This window comes from Centruroides vittatus, unplaced genomic scaffold (assembly GCF_030686945.1).
Source record: "Centruroides vittatus isolate TY-2023 unplaced genomic scaffold, ASM3068694v2 contig_10, whole genome shotgun sequence".
In the NCBI taxonomy this organism is placed as follows: Eukaryota; Metazoa; Arthropoda; class Arachnida; order Scorpiones; family Buthidae; genus Centruroides; species Centruroides vittatus.
In genome coordinates, this window is record NW_027120658.1 from 2,815,466 (window position 1) to 2,834,667 (window position 19,202).

At 24.9% G+C, this 19,202-nt stretch overlaps 1 protein-coding gene and 1 long non-coding RNA gene across 6 annotated transcripts in view; one reads left to right on the top strand and one right to left on the bottom strand.

The window, feature by feature from the left end:
* Window positions 1-19,202, top strand: part of LOC136971950 (ETS homologous factor-like) — an 82,331-nt gene that overhangs the window by 49,488 nt on the left and 13,641 nt on the right. Inside the window, exon 1 of one of the 5 annotated variants that reach the window (XM_067266773.1) lies at window positions 10,471-10,931. The exons of the other annotated variants lie outside the window; for them this stretch is intronic. The gene's annotated coding sequence lies outside the window, so the exon portion shown is untranslated. Of the gene's footprint in view, window positions 1-10,470; window positions 10,932-19,202 lie in introns of those variants that run through there. 5 annotated transcript variants of the gene reach the window in all.
* Window positions 8,289-10,521, bottom strand: LOC136973725 (uncharacterized). The gene is made up of 3 exons (XR_010880546.1): window positions 10,494-10,521; window positions 9,699-9,739; window positions 8,289-8,372 (listed from the first exon to the last, which is right to left on the bottom strand). It is a non-coding gene; the product is annotated as an uncharacterized lncRNA (long non-coding RNA).

The following is a 19,202-nucleotide window of genomic DNA, read 5'->3' on the forward strand; positions in this document are numbered from 1 at the left end:
CTTCTCTCCTCTTCCTTATCCCTTCACTCTCTTCCTTTCTCCAGTTTCTACCTGTATGATAATAATTACTTTATAATAATCATAGACTATATTCGATAATTTAATTTGTGACAATACTCTATACTCTAGCTCATCTATACCCTTGTTTAAATTAGCCAATAGGAAGAGTTGACGAAAACACATAAGACACCTATCCTATACCCTACAAGATAATTATTTAAGACAATTAATAAGAGAGTATTTTATTGAAAATTATTTTATAAAGAAGAAGATGTAGACATTTTCTAGTCTTCACATCAAGTAGCAAGTAAATTTTTAAGAATATAAAAATTTCAAAATAAGGAAAAATTTTATTATTCTAGTTTTTGTTATAATTAGTTGTGTGATGCAATAAGAAAAGAAAAATGTAAATTATACAATAAGAAATCAATAATGTAGACATTATGAAAGTAGGGTAGAATTGATGGACTAATGTAACGCAACATCTAGGGGGTGCCTAGGAAACTGGCCCTATTTAATTGTTAAACACGTGAAGAAAACCTGGGAAACTCCACGTGGGCGAACCCATGACCAATTACCAGTGTTTATTGATGTTATCCATTCGATCATTGGTGGGAACCACTATGAAAGTGTAGTTAAAGAATTGTGTTTTAATTTTAGGTTCGTTAACATTCCAAAAAGTTTCGTTCTAAGTAAAATTTTATACTAAAAATATTTTTTTAAAATTCTTTTCAATTAATAATTTTTAAAATTTATAAATTTTATAGTTATAATTAATTAAAATCTTTGTCGTTCATACTTGAAAAAGTAGATTAATAATTTAGGTTTCATTTGTATTTGTTAACTTTAATACAGTCAAACCTTTGAACAACGGCCACTGATGGAAACATAAAAAATAAGGTCTCTGTTCGGAGGTTATTTTTTTGAATTTTTTGTTCAAGAAATAATTGTTGTGAAATTTATTGTTACAAAATAAATAATGGTCGTTATTTGGGGTGACCGTCATTAGAGGTTCGACCGTATAATTATTATATATTTAAAAATTATGTTATGTTATTTATATAATTCCCAATGATTTTTATATTATTTACATAAATCATTGAACGTTTCGTGTTTTTCTCTTAATAAAATATAAAAAATAATACTATTTTATAACTTAACCGAACCTTCAATAACGATCACCTCTAAACAGCGGCCATTTCTCCCTTTTCGGAAAGTATACGAAAGAACCTTCAAACAACAGACACCTTTTGCAACGGACATTTCTCATATTCCCCGTCAGTGGCCCATTTTATGTTCCGTTCTTCAGAAGCTTGAATTCACAATTAAAATCAATTATAATCACTCTTCCCATTAAGAAATGATAACTCAAATAGTAAAATTTAATAAAAACAATTTAATTGTGATTAAAAATACTCTTTAAACGATTTTAAAATAAATTCACAAATCTGTTTGTTTTACCAGAATTTTATATTTACCAGAATGAAGTGTTGACGTCAATACGACGTCAACACTTCATTTCTATAATACGATTGTATCAAAATGACGTCAAATTGACGTAAAATTATGTATTGTCTCAGTAAAATATAAGTTAAAAAATAAATTAATTCACAATAAAAAAAAAATAAATGTTATAGAAATCAGAATAAAAATTAACGTATCAAATTATTTAATTATTGATTTAGAGTTTTTTCATTCTTAAATAAACAACGTTTTAATATATTATCAACAGACTTGTTTTTCTTATAAATTTTGTATTTGATATTTATTTATCCATTTTTTTATTGTGCTATTACATATACACCTGAAGGTTGCCCAAAAGATATCACAAGATTTTTCCTCGTTTGTTATTTATTTATTTTTACTTTTGAAACTTTAAATGGTGTCATACACCCGAATTTTCGGCAACAAAAGCCAATTCTTTAACATAATCTTATTTAAAATCTATGGCCTTATACCACCGAGATGTGAGAAGACGTATTCTTTGCTGCATCTTCTGCAGTGCATTCCTCTATTTTGAAACTGAGTTTCTCCTCTTCCTCAAACCTCGTGTAAGAATTGCACCATTTAAAGAGCCAAAAAGATGTGTACGAGGCAGACGAGGCACAATACCCCAATGAAAGTGAGCGTTGCGCCTCATGTTGTGTGTGGGCCCTCATTGTCATATTATGCAATGGTAGCTATATTAAGCAGCATAATATATACACACTTATATATTAACCATTATAAGATTTTATATGTTTTAATCTAACTAAACTGTTTAAGCATTTATTAAAATAAAGTATAACAGATAATAACTTTAATGATATATCGAAGAAATGTAAAAACCCAAATGACTCACAGTTAAGAATTGTAATTAAGATGATAATTTAGATAAGGAAAATTAAATTAATGTAAGGTTATTCATTGTTAATAAAGTCTATACCACGTCTATAAATAAATCCCCTTATCTTCTGTAATTGTTACATAAATATGGTATAATAATGAATTATAATTAAATCGTTTATTGTGTTTATTTTAATCCACGTGTTTAGCGTGTCTAAATACCTTAAAAATAATAATTAACATAAATTAAATATTCAAATCTTATAAAGAAACAATATTCAAACTACTGGCTTACATCTTAAATTAGGGCTGATTGTTTAGATAAATTATAATCTCTTTAGCACAATACAATGTTATAATGAATATGACGTAACATAGAGTATATACTATATAGAAAAATAAGCAAAAATTATGTTTAAGAATTAAAAAAATTAGTTTACATTCTTACTGTTACATAAAAGATTATGTACTTGATGGAAAAATAAATTAAATTGCAAGTCATATAACTTATAAGAACAAGTTGTTACTTTTAAAAATCAAGTTATTCTAGATTCTTATTTTCAAGTTCATTCATTCCTGATATTTATATTTAATAATATAATATTTAAAGGTGATTTTGTAAGTTTTAAGTTCAGTAAAATTGAAATTATAGTCTGCAGGTCTGTTAAACAGGACTTATGAAAATAAATAAATAAAGTAAATATAATCTGATAGGAAATTTGTATATAATTATATTCAGTTTTTGGTGTATTATGTCATCTTTTATGAAATTTAAATAATGAGTACCTAAAAGTGAATGAGAGCGCCATTTTTTCATCTAGTGGAAGATTCGGGAATTTATTCCTGTTTCAATAGAATTGATCTCTTTGCAGCTCTTTTTATATTTTTGAATCGCGAATAAATTGTTATCAGCATTTCTTATTGCTCACAAGAACAAAAAATTATTCAAGTTTCTGCATGCGATCTTTCTGTTAATTCTAACTAAACTAAAATTATATTGAGAACTAGTAATAAATTATCAAAACATAAAAAAAAAATACTTGAGGAAGGACATGAAAAAGTCTCTCTTCTTATCGTTTTCTACTTCAACTTTCTCTTGAAAATCTTCATTATCATCATCATCATCATCATCATCATCATCTTTTAAATTTATTTAAATGCTAAAACACAATGCTAACTCCATTAAGAAAACTTAAGTTACATCCATTTTCAGTCCATTTTAAAGTAATTTACCATAAAATTGTCCATGGTTAAATGCATAAAGATTCCATGAAAATGAAGCGAGTCTTAGCCCACATTTCTCCTCTTTCAAATTAATTTTTTTGATAGCATAAAAAAGTTATTTCTGTCAATTAATTGCTATTATTAATAATAATCACCACAATCAAAATTAAGTATATAATTAAAATATACAAATAAATAGGTTATCGAATTCCATAGCCTTTTTAAGAACACGATTATTGATTTGGAATGATGTAATTTAAGAGTGCAATTACATTATATTATGTTAATTTATATCCAACTTTATATCTAACTAATTATAGGATGATTCAAAAGTTGCGTTATCCAACATTTAAGTACTCGCCAATTAACATAAATAAATTTTTTGTTTATGACTAACACAGGACAAACCGCAGCATTCTTCAAGAACTTATGACCAATATCTACTGTGAAATTGTTTGTATTGAAGAGCAATAATATGCAAATTATCTGAAAACATAATGAAAAGTTCAAGCTTAAACTATTATAGAAGAGTTTTTTGAACATTTACTGTAATAATGAGAAGATAAATAATACATTTACGTGTTCATAAACACGTAAATGTATTCTTTCTTTATTTTTTTTCTCTGCCATCTTCTTAAAATACCGAATTTTGTCTAATATTCCTTAAATTAAATATTCTCTGCAATTATTTTACTAGGAATTACTTTCCAATTTTTTATGCTAATGGTTTCCCTGTAAAAAGTTTGCATTATCTATCATTAAATTTAATAAATTTTCGATTAATAATTTAATTTAAAATATTATAGAAAATTTAAAAAACATATTGTAACAGAAAGAACAACAAAAATATACAGAAAATTAAATTAAATATAACTTGGGAAGTGTAACCATTAAAATCATCATCATCATCATCACATTGATTTAACAATTAAAGACATCACTGATTAAAATTGATATGCCAAGTATTTACAATTATTACAATTATTTGAGTAAATGTATACACGTATGCAAATGAAATACATGCCTACGCATAAGAGAGCGCTTTATTTTGGTCATGCAAATCAAGTAATTCACGTCTCACACACGACGATTCTGTCATTGAAAAGACAGAGCGTTACTGTTCGAAATTGTATTATCAGAACAACAGCTGTGCACCAGGACGTTTGTACTTGCCTCCTAGCACTATACAAGGTCAAGCAAATATTCTACGTTATTATCCGTAGGCTATAACATGTATTCATACTCAGTAGAACTTTTTTATTAAATGGTCTCAATGACAACCTTTTGCACTTCAAGATTGGTTAGGATTATACTTTGATAACCTTGGAAAGTTTTCTAGACACAAGACTCATTTCTGACTAAAAACACAAATTAAAAAACCCAAAAATATATGGGTTTTATCGTTATTTGACCCCTCGACTCATGAATTTTGCTCATAGGATGCGAATCTCTAAAGAAATTTCATAATTTCAGCTATTGTAAAGTAGCATACATGAGGATCTTTTACAATGCCATTCTTAATTGTATCGTTTGAATACCCCAGAAAACTGAATTAATTAATTAAGAATTTCTTTTTTAAAAAAGACCACCTTGATCCCTATGACCTTTGGCTTTGTGATTTCCTCAAGATAATCTTCACTGTGATAATTTATCGCAACTTTAGCGGATCTAAAGGCGAGCGTATCAGCAGCATCTCGCATGAAATACTGCAATCCACAATAAAACTTGCCATCCTATAGATCAAGATGTGGATAACGTGGGAAATTTTATCGAACATTTCCAATATAAATCTTAAGACCAATTTATGTATCAGCTTTTATACAATGTTAAACTATGGCTACCTAAAAGTGAATAAAACGCCATTTTTTCATCTAGTGGAAGCTTCAACAATTAATTTTCTGTTTCAATAAGAATTTTTTCTCTTCACATTTTTTTTGAATAAAATTAACGGTCAAACCTCGATATAGCGCTGTCCTCGTACACTATTATTTATTATCTTTGTGAATTACCGAATGTAGATTTTTATATCACAAAATAAATTGTCAGTAAATCTTGTGACTTTCAAACTCCGAAACCTCAAAATCGTTTGTGGACATCATTACATTAAATAGGCATAACTTTTATTCTTTGAGATTCTTCGGTTTAGCGCCACACTCGATTTAGTGATAATTTCAAAGACGAACAAACGGTGGCGCTATATCGAGGTTAGACTGTATTTGAAAGCAATTTCAATAGATATTTTACTAAATATTTTACTAAATTTTTCTAATAATTTTTGAGATAATAACATGAAACTTTTGAGGATATGGTGGCTCTTGGAATTGATCAGAATCTGGGTAGAAGGCAGAATGAGATGAAGAAAGCGATCTGCAGCAGAGATCAGACAAGAGTGAGACTAATAAGAAGAATAGTAAAAGTATGAAACTTGAGATATTTCATAATATATAGGGCCTATATATATGTGTGTGTATAAATTCCGTTCATTACAGAAAGGATTGATGGGATAAGGTAATGCAACACTTGGGCGATCTGCCATGGAGGAATGACTCCGGGAAGAACTTTTTATGGGAAAATGTCTCCTATTTAGGCTTAGATACGTGAAAAAAATCCGGAAAACTGCACGTGGCCAGCCCGAGAACCCACAACCACTAGTCACTAGTATAATTTTACAGAGATAAGATTTAAATTTACTAGTTTACTTGAGGAAATGTTCTTGAATTTGGAAATCTCATAGTTATTATTTAATTAAAAAAAAATTAATATTTTTAGTAAATTATATCTCATAGATCTAGTATAAAATATTATACCTGGTATACGACGAGTTCACCCAACCAAATCAATAATATATCATTGATCATTAATCAGATAATTTTGTGCATATTTAATGATATTTGGCATTATTAACTGAAGAATATGAAGTAAATTTTTAAAAATGCATAAAATATTCATTAATTTATATTTGATCAAGGAAAGAGATAACGAAACCGCATAAAATCGTAACACCCGATGGCAATTTTTACGTAAAATTTCATTTCAAATAAATGTTTTAAAAAACATTTTTACGGCCAATAATTTATTTTATTTTAATTATACAACTTATTATAATTATTGTACTGGAATCCCTTAACAAGGTACGAATTTCTGTATTTATAAACTCATTTTTCTTCAAATAATTCTAGAAATTTTTTAGTATTTTTTAATTTTTTATTTTTTACTTAGAAAAATTAACTCTTAACATCAGTACTTTCACTTACAATATTTGTAGATCCGTAGGAAATGCACTTGACTTAGAAGTAGGGTCAAGTTTAGCTTCTCTTCTGTAAAAATACTAAAAAAATAAACCCCCTACTGATTAAACTACTAATTTAACTTGTTCAGAATTGCCTCAATTATCTATAGAAACTAATTTCAAGATATTTTTATTTATAATATAATTTTTTATACATTAATTTCGGGATCAATATACTCATCTTTATCTTACCTAATGCATCTTTTTTTTTTAAATGGGTGAATATACAACTGAATAAAATCTATAATATACTATATACTATATTAAAAACTGGATATTTTACTTCAAGTTTTTATTATATTATAAAAATATTTTACAGATTTCAATGCCCATTTTAACATTGTAAAAGTTTAGAACTAAATGGGTTAGTAGGGCTATAAATTACTTTATCGAATCTTCAAGATATAGTATTATAATAAAAATGACATATATAATTTATTTTATGTTATAATTTTATATTTATACAATATATTTCTGATAAAATTTCAATGATTTTGGTTTTCTTTCTTCGTTAAGTAATATTTTTGTAGTAATGTCAATGCACTGTAATTACATTTAATGAAACGTACAATCACCTTTAAAACTTAGTACTTTAATTAAGTGCAACATTCCATACTTAATATAATGGTTACATCGCTGTCTGGCTTTAAAGACAATGCACATCAAGAACTGACCCAGTTTTGTCGCTTCTAATCAGTCATGGACCGGGTTTTTACTTTTGTTTTCGTTATCAACTTAAATTGTCAAAGTTCTCTTGCTATTGTAATCCATCTTTAATTTAAAACAAGAAATATAATTAATGTATGCTAAACCGAATCTTTCTATATTCTACTTTGTAATTTAAAAACAAATATAATATATTTATTTGCTATTTCTTCACATATTTCTTGTTACTCGTCATAAGTTTGTATGCTATTCTGCAGTAAATTTTTGTTGTTTATTTGCTATTCTCTATACTTCTACATACTTCTTTCCTCTTCTCCATGTTTCTTTACCATTCCACCATATTTTTATTTACTATTCCTTATATATTCTCTCATATTACTTCACCGTTTCATCATACATTTGCTATTTCCTTAAGTATTTATTTGTTACCCACAATAATTTTGTATGCTTTTTTTTCAAAATATTTGTGTTGCTTATTTGCTATTCTCTACATATTTCTTTACCATGCCCCATATTTTTATTTACTATTCGCTACATATTTGTTTGCTATTTTTTTACATATTTATTTGCTACTCACCTTAAGTTTATATTCTGTTTTCTCATATATTTGTATTATTTATTTGATTATCTCCATATATTTCATATGTGGAGATATGGCAAACATTCCACCATATTTTTATTTACTACTATTGTTATTTTTATTATATTTATTTCACAATATTTTTATTTACTATTCCCAAGTTATTTATTTGCCATTTCACCATAAATTTGTTTATCACTCACCCTAAATATTCAAGCTATTTTCCTGTATATATTATTTCCTATATATTTATTTGTTCTTCTCCATATGTTTCTTTGCTATTAATTTCTAAAAATAGTAAATATTTTAAAATTATAAATCAAAATTTCATACTATTCATTCTATAGAAGCTAATTTGCTTTTTAAAAAGATTATAAAGTTATTAAATTATTAAAATTTAACCAAAGGGAAAGAGTTGATTGTATTCTATTCTAAAGAACGTACAACTTGACTATTGTCACACCTGAAAGAACTAACAAGCAAAATTTTACAGTTCGTTTAGTAATAAAAAGGAAAGGTTAATTCAAAAAAAAAAAAAAAAAAAATTATATTATATATAATTTTCAAAAAAAGAATCAAAATGATTTAATTAATTACTTTTAAAATCTATCTCCTAAACTGTTTATATATATATTTATTTAGAGGCATATAACTACGTGTTGGAATCATATAAAATTTGCATATCACCTGTATATATCAAGATTTTTCGAGGTCTTTGACACAGTAATTTTCAAATGTATAAAATATTTTATAGATTTAAATCTATTTTAAGTATTTTAATAAAAATTAATTAAATTTTAAAATTTATTTTTTATAAATTAAAATATATATTTCCCATCCAGTAGGTCACGAACCCTACTAGGTTAGTGTTTCTGAATTATATGGAGTTTTTCAGTATATTAAAAATGTGTTAAATTCTAATAATTAAAATGATAATCTATATATAATTTTTTAATATAAAACACAAAGCATTCTAAATCCACCGTTTCTATAAATCACCCCCTCAGTATTAAATAAATAAATAAATAAATAAATAAATAAAGTAATTTCGTTTGATAAAATTTAAATTTCAAATTTATGTATGATGTAATAATAACAACACACTACATTAGGAATAAATAATATTAATGTGTTGTCAACTATTTTCTTCCCACTAAAAAAAACCCAAAACTTTCCCACCCATCATTATGATAATTGATTAACCTCCCGCGTTCAACGAGGCGTTGGAAATGCAGGAATTTATCTCACTTTCAACTTGTCATCATCGATATGATGCTACCGTTTGACTAACTTCATCCTAACAGGAAGGAAGATTACATCCAACACGATTTAATTCTTATCTTCCTCGTGATATTTAAATATCACGCGCTCAGTTCTTTACTCGTAATTAGTGATGATGATGCTAAATTTTTCTCTGTATTTTTACAATAATTTGAATTATTTTGTATTAAATTATTCCATAAAAAATATTTCAAATTTAAATTTAAAATTACTCAATTTTCAGTTTAATTTTTAAAAAGAAATTATGTTATATTTGTATAAATAAAAATAATTAATAAACTCGTACGTAACAATTTAATTTTTCTTGTAAATTATTATAAAAAGTTCATTTACCATGTTTGTCTGTCCTCTGGATACTTCTAAACCGAGCTGCACTAAATTTTGAAAAATAATAATAATTATTATTATTATTTAAATAATCTTTACAATTTAAAAATTGAAAGAGAAAAAAGAAATTACAATATTTATATAAAATAATTAATTATAATTAATGATGAATATTAAATGATTTTTATTTTAATATTTATTTAAACTTTAATTAAACTGGAATCGATTTAAGTAGATCTTACATACTAATTTATTCATTAATAGATATTTTAAATATTTAATAAATTTTTTATATATTATAAATCATTTATTTATTTAAAATTACATAAATATACTTCAATATAACAATTTAAAATTGACATAATAGATAAAACTGTAATAATTATTATAATTATAAGAAATTATTTTATTTTATTACAAAATGTATAATTTGTTTTGATACAACAAGTAACAAATAACTTGTATTTAAATTCAAATTGTAAAATTGAATACAGTTAGATTTATTTTTTACGATGCTAATTTAAAAATAATTAAATTCTTCCAAGTGAAATGTAAGCACACAGATGAATAAATACGTAAGAAATATCTTATTATCTTATGGTATCCAATTACCTCACACGAAAATTAAAATTAAAAAAAAAACAAATAAATAATATAAATAAATAGGAAAAAAATCCCTATCTTTGCTGATTATATTTGAACAAAATGCAAGTAAGTTTTTGATGGGAAAAAAGATATTGTACAGTTAGTAAGCCATCTTGATAATAGTTAATAAAAGTTATAATTTTTGTTTTTTCCTACTTGGTTAGATAAAAATAAAACAGTTCCCTTCTCATAAACGTTCTGGTATCAGAGTGTAGACGTTATCGAGTCTCGTTTCCAGACTACTAGGAGCAGACGTTAACAAGGAAACAATCTATTGGCTGACAAACTGACAAATCAGCATTAAATGTAGTGACGTCTATTTGTAAGCTCGGGTTTCCCAACTAGGAGCAGTTAATAACTAGTGTAACTTTAGCGCAGGCAGCATCACTTCATACTAAAGTTGTACTGTATACGATTAGTTAGAGAGGGATTTTTCTCGTCTCCTGTAACGTTTGAAAGTGATTTTTATTATTATTATTTTTATTTTTCTTGTTTTTATATATAATACTTTTATATGTCGGACTATTCATGTTAGCCCATTCTTTGTTATTGTGACCTCTACGTTGTTTAACCCTGAACTTAACTACCATACAGGTAAGATCAATTATGTTTTCCACATGTTTCCTGTTAAATAGTAAAATTTAGTGTATGTAATAATATAATTTTTTGTTTTTGTATTATCTTTTCGATAGTAGTTTAAAAATATTAATTAATTTTATTAATTTATTTTGATATATTTTATATAATAAACCCTTTAAAGTTTTTACCTTGTTTAAGTGTAATTCTACACATAATATACTTGTTTTTAGTAGAAATATATTATATAAATTGCTTTAAAATAATGAATATTTTAATTTAGAAAATAATACTTTTTTCCTTAAATTCTTCTAATTAAAATCCTCGTTGCTTAAGTTAATAAGCTTGTCCAAAGTGTCTAAATTTCTCTAAGTATGATCGTATTATTTATGAAATTTTTAAATGATGATATTTAATGATCTTCAAAGCCTTGTAATCTGTTCAATGGCCTGTTATTTGTTAATTGTAGATTAGAATTTTAATAATCAGGAAGAGAGAAAATCGGTGAAGAGGCACAATGAGGGTATACTGGACTATTGGTCCACCTGTCTCCTTGCTTCCTGATTGTACATGGGTCATTTATATCTCCCAAATGTGTGCCTCATACTGGTTTTTGTCCTAAAACAACCTATAGGGATAATTTTTTTTACAGAAATATCTCGGTGCCAGTTTTTTATTAAGCCAAAAAAATATTAAGTCTAATAAAAAATATATATGTATATATATAAATTTATGTGTATATTATATTATTTATATCATTTTTAACTAGTAAACTCTACTTTTTTTAGTGTGAAAATATACTTTAAATATATTTTACTTAATTATATCTTTAATACAAAAATTCAATAAGAGGTGAGGATCGAATTGCCTTAAGGTATCTAAACTTAAGTTCACAAGTAGAATGTGAACTTCTCTTTTGTGGCCCCGTGCATTTACATCGGATGATACGATATAAATCATGAACGTGTACACATTATACATATTTATTATACTAGAAGAAGACAGTAAAATATTAACTATATGTATATATATATATATAATATCACGTGAATGTTCTGGGGGTTTTAAAGTGTCGAATTCAATATATTTTTATTGTTTAGTAGAATAAAGCTCCTTTTGTATTCGCTTATTTTTGTATAGTATCTAATTTCTTATACAGTTAAATTACTTTAAATCATACTTGACTCGTTAACCCAGTAAATAAAATCCTGTTCTGTTCTGTATACCTAGATACCCACTTTTGAATCACTTTATAACCTTGACAATGAGACTATCAATTTAATTATTTTATATTAAAAGAATTAAAGAAATTTATAAATAAATTCTTAATTTTTTAAAAATATTATTTTGTTAATTATACGAAAATGTAAGACTTTTTTTGGTACAAAATATGTCGTGAAATAATGTAAATCTTATAAATTAATATTTATATAAAGAAAATTATCTAGATTATCACTGTATAATCCTATTTAACACGTAGAGTTGCTTGAGATTTACCTTCCAAATAAATAAATAAATAAATTCTTAAAATTTTAATCGTTTATTTCATAAATTTAATTAAAGAATTAAATAATTACTTTTCATATAATACAATTTATTTATTTTTAATTAAAATTTACAAATCTTTACGTTCAACTGAATGAAACTTGTTTAAGGATAACGATCCTGAATTATATAATTAATTTGTTTTTTTTACAATGTATAGATGCTAGATTTATACAAATATATAATAATTTTGCCGGTATTTTATAATATTTTCAAGTAGGTGGAGCCTATTGATAAATACTTGTTTCCAAAGTTTCACAGATTACCTTGAAATCAGCTTTTCACCTTGAAGTTAACATTGATTCTTTCATATTAATGTAATTATTACGTTATGCAATAATTTAAAGGTAAAAGGAATTTATAACTTACTAAAAAAAGTTATTGCTTTCTGTACAATAATTTAATGATGTTTAATACTTGCTTCATCCATTAAACTCCATTCAGATATTGATACACACTTAAATATATTACATTATTTTCTACGTATTCTTTAAAATTATTATTATTTTTTCATCTAAAAGGCTACATAATATAAATTAAAGGCCTATAATCTAAAAATTAAGGCCCCACAATCTAAAGGGACATAATTTAAATAAACTTTTTCTAAATAAATTAATAATTAATTAAATTATTATTTAAATATTGTATTTAATTACAATTAAATTCTGTTCAATAATGTTTGTGTATAAAATTTTAACACTTAGAAGAGTGCTTTGTAGACTATTTTTATTCTGATAATATTAAAATATCTCAATAATATTTGCATTTAATTTTAATAAAATATTTAAGAAATCTTCTAATTTATAATTTAATTGTTATAGATATAATCATTAATTAATAATTAATATAATTTAATTACTATAGATAACAGTTTAATAATTAGAGGAGAATGTTTTACTGTATTTTTCATATAATAACGCCTTTATGATTTTTTTTCTTAAATTAATTTCTACAAAAATATATTCTATTATGTTTCCTAAAGCGTATTCTATATTTAAAAGAATCACAATTAATATTTTATGGTATAAACATATGTATACAAGACCTTAAGTAGAGGAAAATGTGTTTTTTCTCATGATCCCGATTCAAAAATAAAGATTACCAGAAAGTTTTATAGGGAAACTAAAGTTTAAAAAAAGGGAAATAAAATTGGGCATTAGTTTAAATACGTAAACAAGGTTCTAAAATAGCTTAAAATGGCGTATTTAAGCATAGATTCTCACGTTCAAAGCATATTTTTAGGAAATATTATTGCAAGCTTAATTGCAAGTCAGCAATAGAAAAAGTTAATGCAACCCACGACAAAGACAACAGAAAATTGCGTTTTTATATAAAATTCCAGTGAAAAATAATTGAAGAAGAAAAAGAAATAGATAAAATTAGACAAATTTAAAGAGAAAGAATTAAAGTTTTATCTTTCTCTTGTGCAATATCCTGAAAGTAATTCTGGAATTTGAAAAGTGGAAGATGATGTTGCTGCAAGTTGGAAAACTTGCTAGAGAATTGATTAATTCTATAAACAAAAGTTATTACCTGGAGTTAAATGTAAAAACCCGAAAATTTTAAACCAATTTAAAGTAAATTGGTTGGTTGTAACAATTAATCATGTAGAAAGTGCAATGAAGTTGCAACAAGAAAATCGGGTGGAGCTGCTGCTAAGTGGATGTAACTATGATTGTTACATAATTGACTGTTCCTTATTTAGGGGTTTAAATATTTTGCAACTGTTACTTTAAAGATACAAAGGAAGTGATTCAAACTGGAGCAAAAATATAGAATAAATAAAAGATTTCTTCGTTTTTAAGAAAACTATTCAATTAAATATCCACAAACATATTAAAATAATGTGAAAATCTCGATGTAGGAAGCAAAAAGAATGGTAAAAATTAGTTATAAAATGAATTTTCTCGAAATTGCTGTTAAATTTCAGCAAAATTAAAGTCGAAGAATTTTCTGCATCAGAAATTCAACTTATTAAGTTACGCAAACAATTATTTTCTACAGAAATGCAAATTTATTCTGTCAAATATATATATTTGACAGAATAAATTTGCATTATATATATATAGACTCGTTTCTGCAATCTTGAAAGGAGTGTAAAATAAATAAATAATTTATAATTAACGATTGGCAATCTTCCTATCAAATAATCTACAATCTACTAGAATGTTATTGCGTATAGGCCTATGAGTTAATAAGAAGTTGGTAGTAAACCGATTTAGCTGTAATTTCAAGTATAAAAATATGTTCTCAATATAGAAATATTAGGATATTTACCTTTTTATTTTTTATTGATATTGTATACGATCTAATGCAAATTATCAAAAAGTAATTCAATCTTAGACGTTGTACAGACAGAACTTTGTTACCTTAAATGAATTTTTCTTTATGGAGTAACAAGGTTAAAAAAAATAATAATAATAATAAAATCGAAAATAAGAGCTCTCATTAGATTCGTACTGAGGATTATGTGGGTCTACATTATTTTAAGAACATGGATGAAAGTTATGCGACTGTAAAACATAATTGATGCAAATTAAAGCAGCACTTTGTTTCAGTGACCGAGAATTACCTTAAAATACCAGAAGGGTGAATGGCATGTTTATATTTCGTGTTTATCAATTTTTAAAACAGTACCAGCGTGCGTTTTTATGCTCACCCTTTCCCTTTGTTTTTATTTATAATCTCATAAGCAACCGTAAATTTAAATAAAAAATCGATTCCTAATTATTATTACTACTCTAAAATATGGAATAATTATTTAATTTCTTAATAAATACAATTGTTTTGCATCTTATAATGAAGGTTACGTATTGATTTCACAAGTGCAAAGTCCTATAACTGATATACGATAGATAACTCGTGCTTAGTTAAGTATTGAAACTTGTCTATAAATATCAGAAGATTTCCTTTGAATCAAAGATGACGTAGTTTAAGAGGAAAGTGTTATCGTACGCATGTAATTGGTTCAGGAAACCAGGAACTTATGACAATTATATCTGTTCCTAATAAAAAGAAAATAATAATAATAATAATAAGAAGAAAACCCCCTTTCTGTCTTATGTTATAAAAATCGAAAGTTATTTATATCAAGAATTAATTTAATGAAATGTTATTCCATTTATTATAAATTATTGAATTGATTTTCTATAAACGTTAGACACTTTATACGCTTATTGTTTATTGTGTATATTTGTTATAACACGTGAAATATTCATTTAAAACTTCATTTAAGTTGACACTCTTGATTCATCAGTGCACAAGTTCAAGGTTGACATAGTTTTAAGTAAAGAAAATAAAAGTCTGGCTACATGTGTTCTACCCTCCAGCGTGAAGATTCTCTTATTTAAATATCTAAGAATTTCCATTGAAAATTTTCTTGACAGGAAAGATGTCAAGGTAGAAACATCTCGATCTTTAGAAAAATGTAATTGTTTAGATTCATTTAAATGTTAAATTTTCCTGATGTCGTAATAATACAATTTTCCAATTAAATTATTTTTGTTTATCTATCAAAATAATAAAACTAAACATAATATAAATGCGTATATTGTGAGATTTTATTACGAATCCTCATAGGACCACTGGACTAGATAGTTAATATTCCTCGAGTTACTACTTCGTTATATGTATGTTCCATCATAAAATACAGCTGAGAAATAAAGAATTCGAAATATTATTATATATATAATATTTCACATGCTTTTTATTTCGCATTTAATATTATAACATATATTCTAACTTCTTGCCCCATTACTATATTACATTATTGCTTCTTCTATATGTATTTTATGTTTGAAGGTAAATAATATAAAATAAATAACTAATTATAATTAGTGATTTATTTCCCATTATATTACTTTAAACATAAAACACATATAATATAAATAAATATAAAAATAAACTGAAGATTCTTATAGTTAAAGAGGGGATCTGTAAGTTATATAACCTTTGTTTGCTCAATAAGTAAGAGATAAAATAACAATTTCTAAATTTATAAATCCTTATTTTAACATTTTAAATTTATATATTTTTCTAGAATAGAATTATATAACTTGAAAGTATCAACAATACGTAAGTTCTCCCTTTACAAGAGACTGTAATGGAAGTATATAAGACTTTTGAGTTTAATTTAATTTTAATAATAATTTATAACTGTTGATTGGAAGGTTGTTTTGGAATAATTATTTAGATCCAGGCCAACATTAAAAAGGGGGGATTTTTAAAACAAATTTTCAGATTGTTTGCATGTAATGACGTCAATTTGAGAAATCACGCGATATTTCAAGGACGGTGTTTTAAGGTTTGGTTTCTGACTGCTGCTCTCTTTGTATAAATTTAATGTTTTCACTATAACTAAAGCACGAAACGTGTATTCAGATATTTCGTTGCAATTAAAATATCAAAAAATAACAGTATACAAAAATAGAAAATTCGACTGACTTTATGACTTTATTTCATTTTTTTATACTAGATGACAATTATTAGTATCAAAAATGCATTAAAAATACATATAATACGTATAATATATAAATAAATATAAAAATAATATAAATTAATAAACTAAATGATTTTTTCAAGCATGATTTAATGATTTTTTTCTTTTGAGATGTGGAATAAAGGTTTTAATCCCAGCGTGTGGTCATAATTTGTATACAGGTTCAGCGATGTAGAAAACTAAAGTGTTCTTCACCCATTATTACTAAATCATTCAACCGCTTACACAGCTTACAACTGCTACTTCATTATTGATTCTTAAATAAATAAACTTATAGCCACTTAAATACATGTTAAAATATTAATAAGCACATTTTTATTACACATTATTATCTATTTGTTAGTTAAATTTTAAAGCCTTCGTCACCCTCGTAAAAACTGAATTTAATTTTAATTAATAAAACTGTAATTACGCTAAGTATTTATTTTAACGATTTTTATTGCCAATTAAGTGAATTTATCAGATTAATGTAGGAGAATTCCTAGCTTTTTCATGAAACTTTGAGATTATTTTATGTAAAATTTAATAAATTGCTTTAAAAATTAGAAAAATTAGAGTTATTTAATTCTCTATCCCGAGCAGTTCACACACACACAGTTGCAAACAACCTAAGTAATAAGCCAATGGCATAATCTGTTTCATATGAAACGGATTATTCTATTGGTTTGCTTAGTTAAAAATAGCCATTTGTACACAACGAACAGGAAAATACATCTGTATTTCTAAAATATTAAAGTGGCACTTTACATACTCAATTTAAGCTAAGTAAAAATGCCATAAATATATATAAACTGTAAATATTATTAAATAATATACTTAACAGAATTTACAACATTTAATTCTATAAATAACATCTATTTTTACAATAAATTGAAATCTTCAATTGGCAATGAAATATTTATAAATAAACATAAAAATAAATCGATATTTATAAATAACACGATTATAATTTAAAGAAGTTTATTTTAAGTTAAATATAATTATTTAAATATGCTTAAAATAAATTTCTTTAAATTAGCATTAAACTTATAATAAAATTACTTTAATTTATTTAATTATTAAGCATACTTTTTAAAGCATTTTGGATATTAATAAATATTTTTTACTCTTATTTATTTATTTATTTTTTGTAAAATATTATAAAATATTTAAAGGTTAATGATTTTCTACGAATTTTTTATTATATTTTTATTGCGGTAATTTCCTTTATCGTTATCATAACCACAGTTCTTGGATAAGCAAGAATGTCAATTTATTTAATATTAAATTACAGTTTAAACTTGAGTAGTAAAACATAAATAATTTTATACATAAGTAATTTACATTTTATAATATAAAATTTCTCATTAATATAAAAATTTAATTATATATATTATATTATAGGTCAGAAACCTATTTTTTTTATGGAAGTTTACATGATAATAATCGAATGGAATCTAGATTATAGATTAGAACTGTGAATATATAGTGTTTTAATTAATATATCCAATCATTTTAGGGAGAATAATTTATAGTTTATAACACATTTCTAGTGTCTTATCACGTTAGAAATGATAAAATTTGTTATATTGTTATCTCATAAACGAGATTATAACTATAGAATATGTAAAATTTTATCATTTAATTTGTATTTTTGTTCTGTTTTAGTGAGAATATTTTACACCAAACAATAAATTTTCTAGTATATTCTCATTGTTCACATCGATCAAAAAAAAAAATACTGTTCTATGAAGTGACATCCATATTGTTAGACATGTTATATATTTATTATCTGAGAATTTATTTAATTCGTAATATAGTTGCAAGATATCTTTACATTTTATTACAAACATAGTTACTTTGTCCATAAAATTTGTTTATATAACAAGAAATATAAGCTGTTATTTTTATAATAATCATAAAATTATTATATTGTTTGGGAAGATAGAAGATAACACTCATGTATTAGGCCATACTTGATCATAAATCAAGTAAAATAAATGATTTAATGATAGATTTTTTAAATAAAAATGAATACTTTTCGAACAGAAACAAATTTAACGATTTATCGACGATAATTTCCACTTTTTCGGTTTTATTTTATGTCCTACACATGCAAAAAGTCGTTAAGGTAATCAAATCTGGTTTACGATTATCATGATTAAGATAAAGAGCCGAAATTTATCTTATATGAAACTAGTACAATTAGGACATCGATCTCATAATCAATTTAATGCACAATTATATAAAAAGTGAAGAGCTATAAA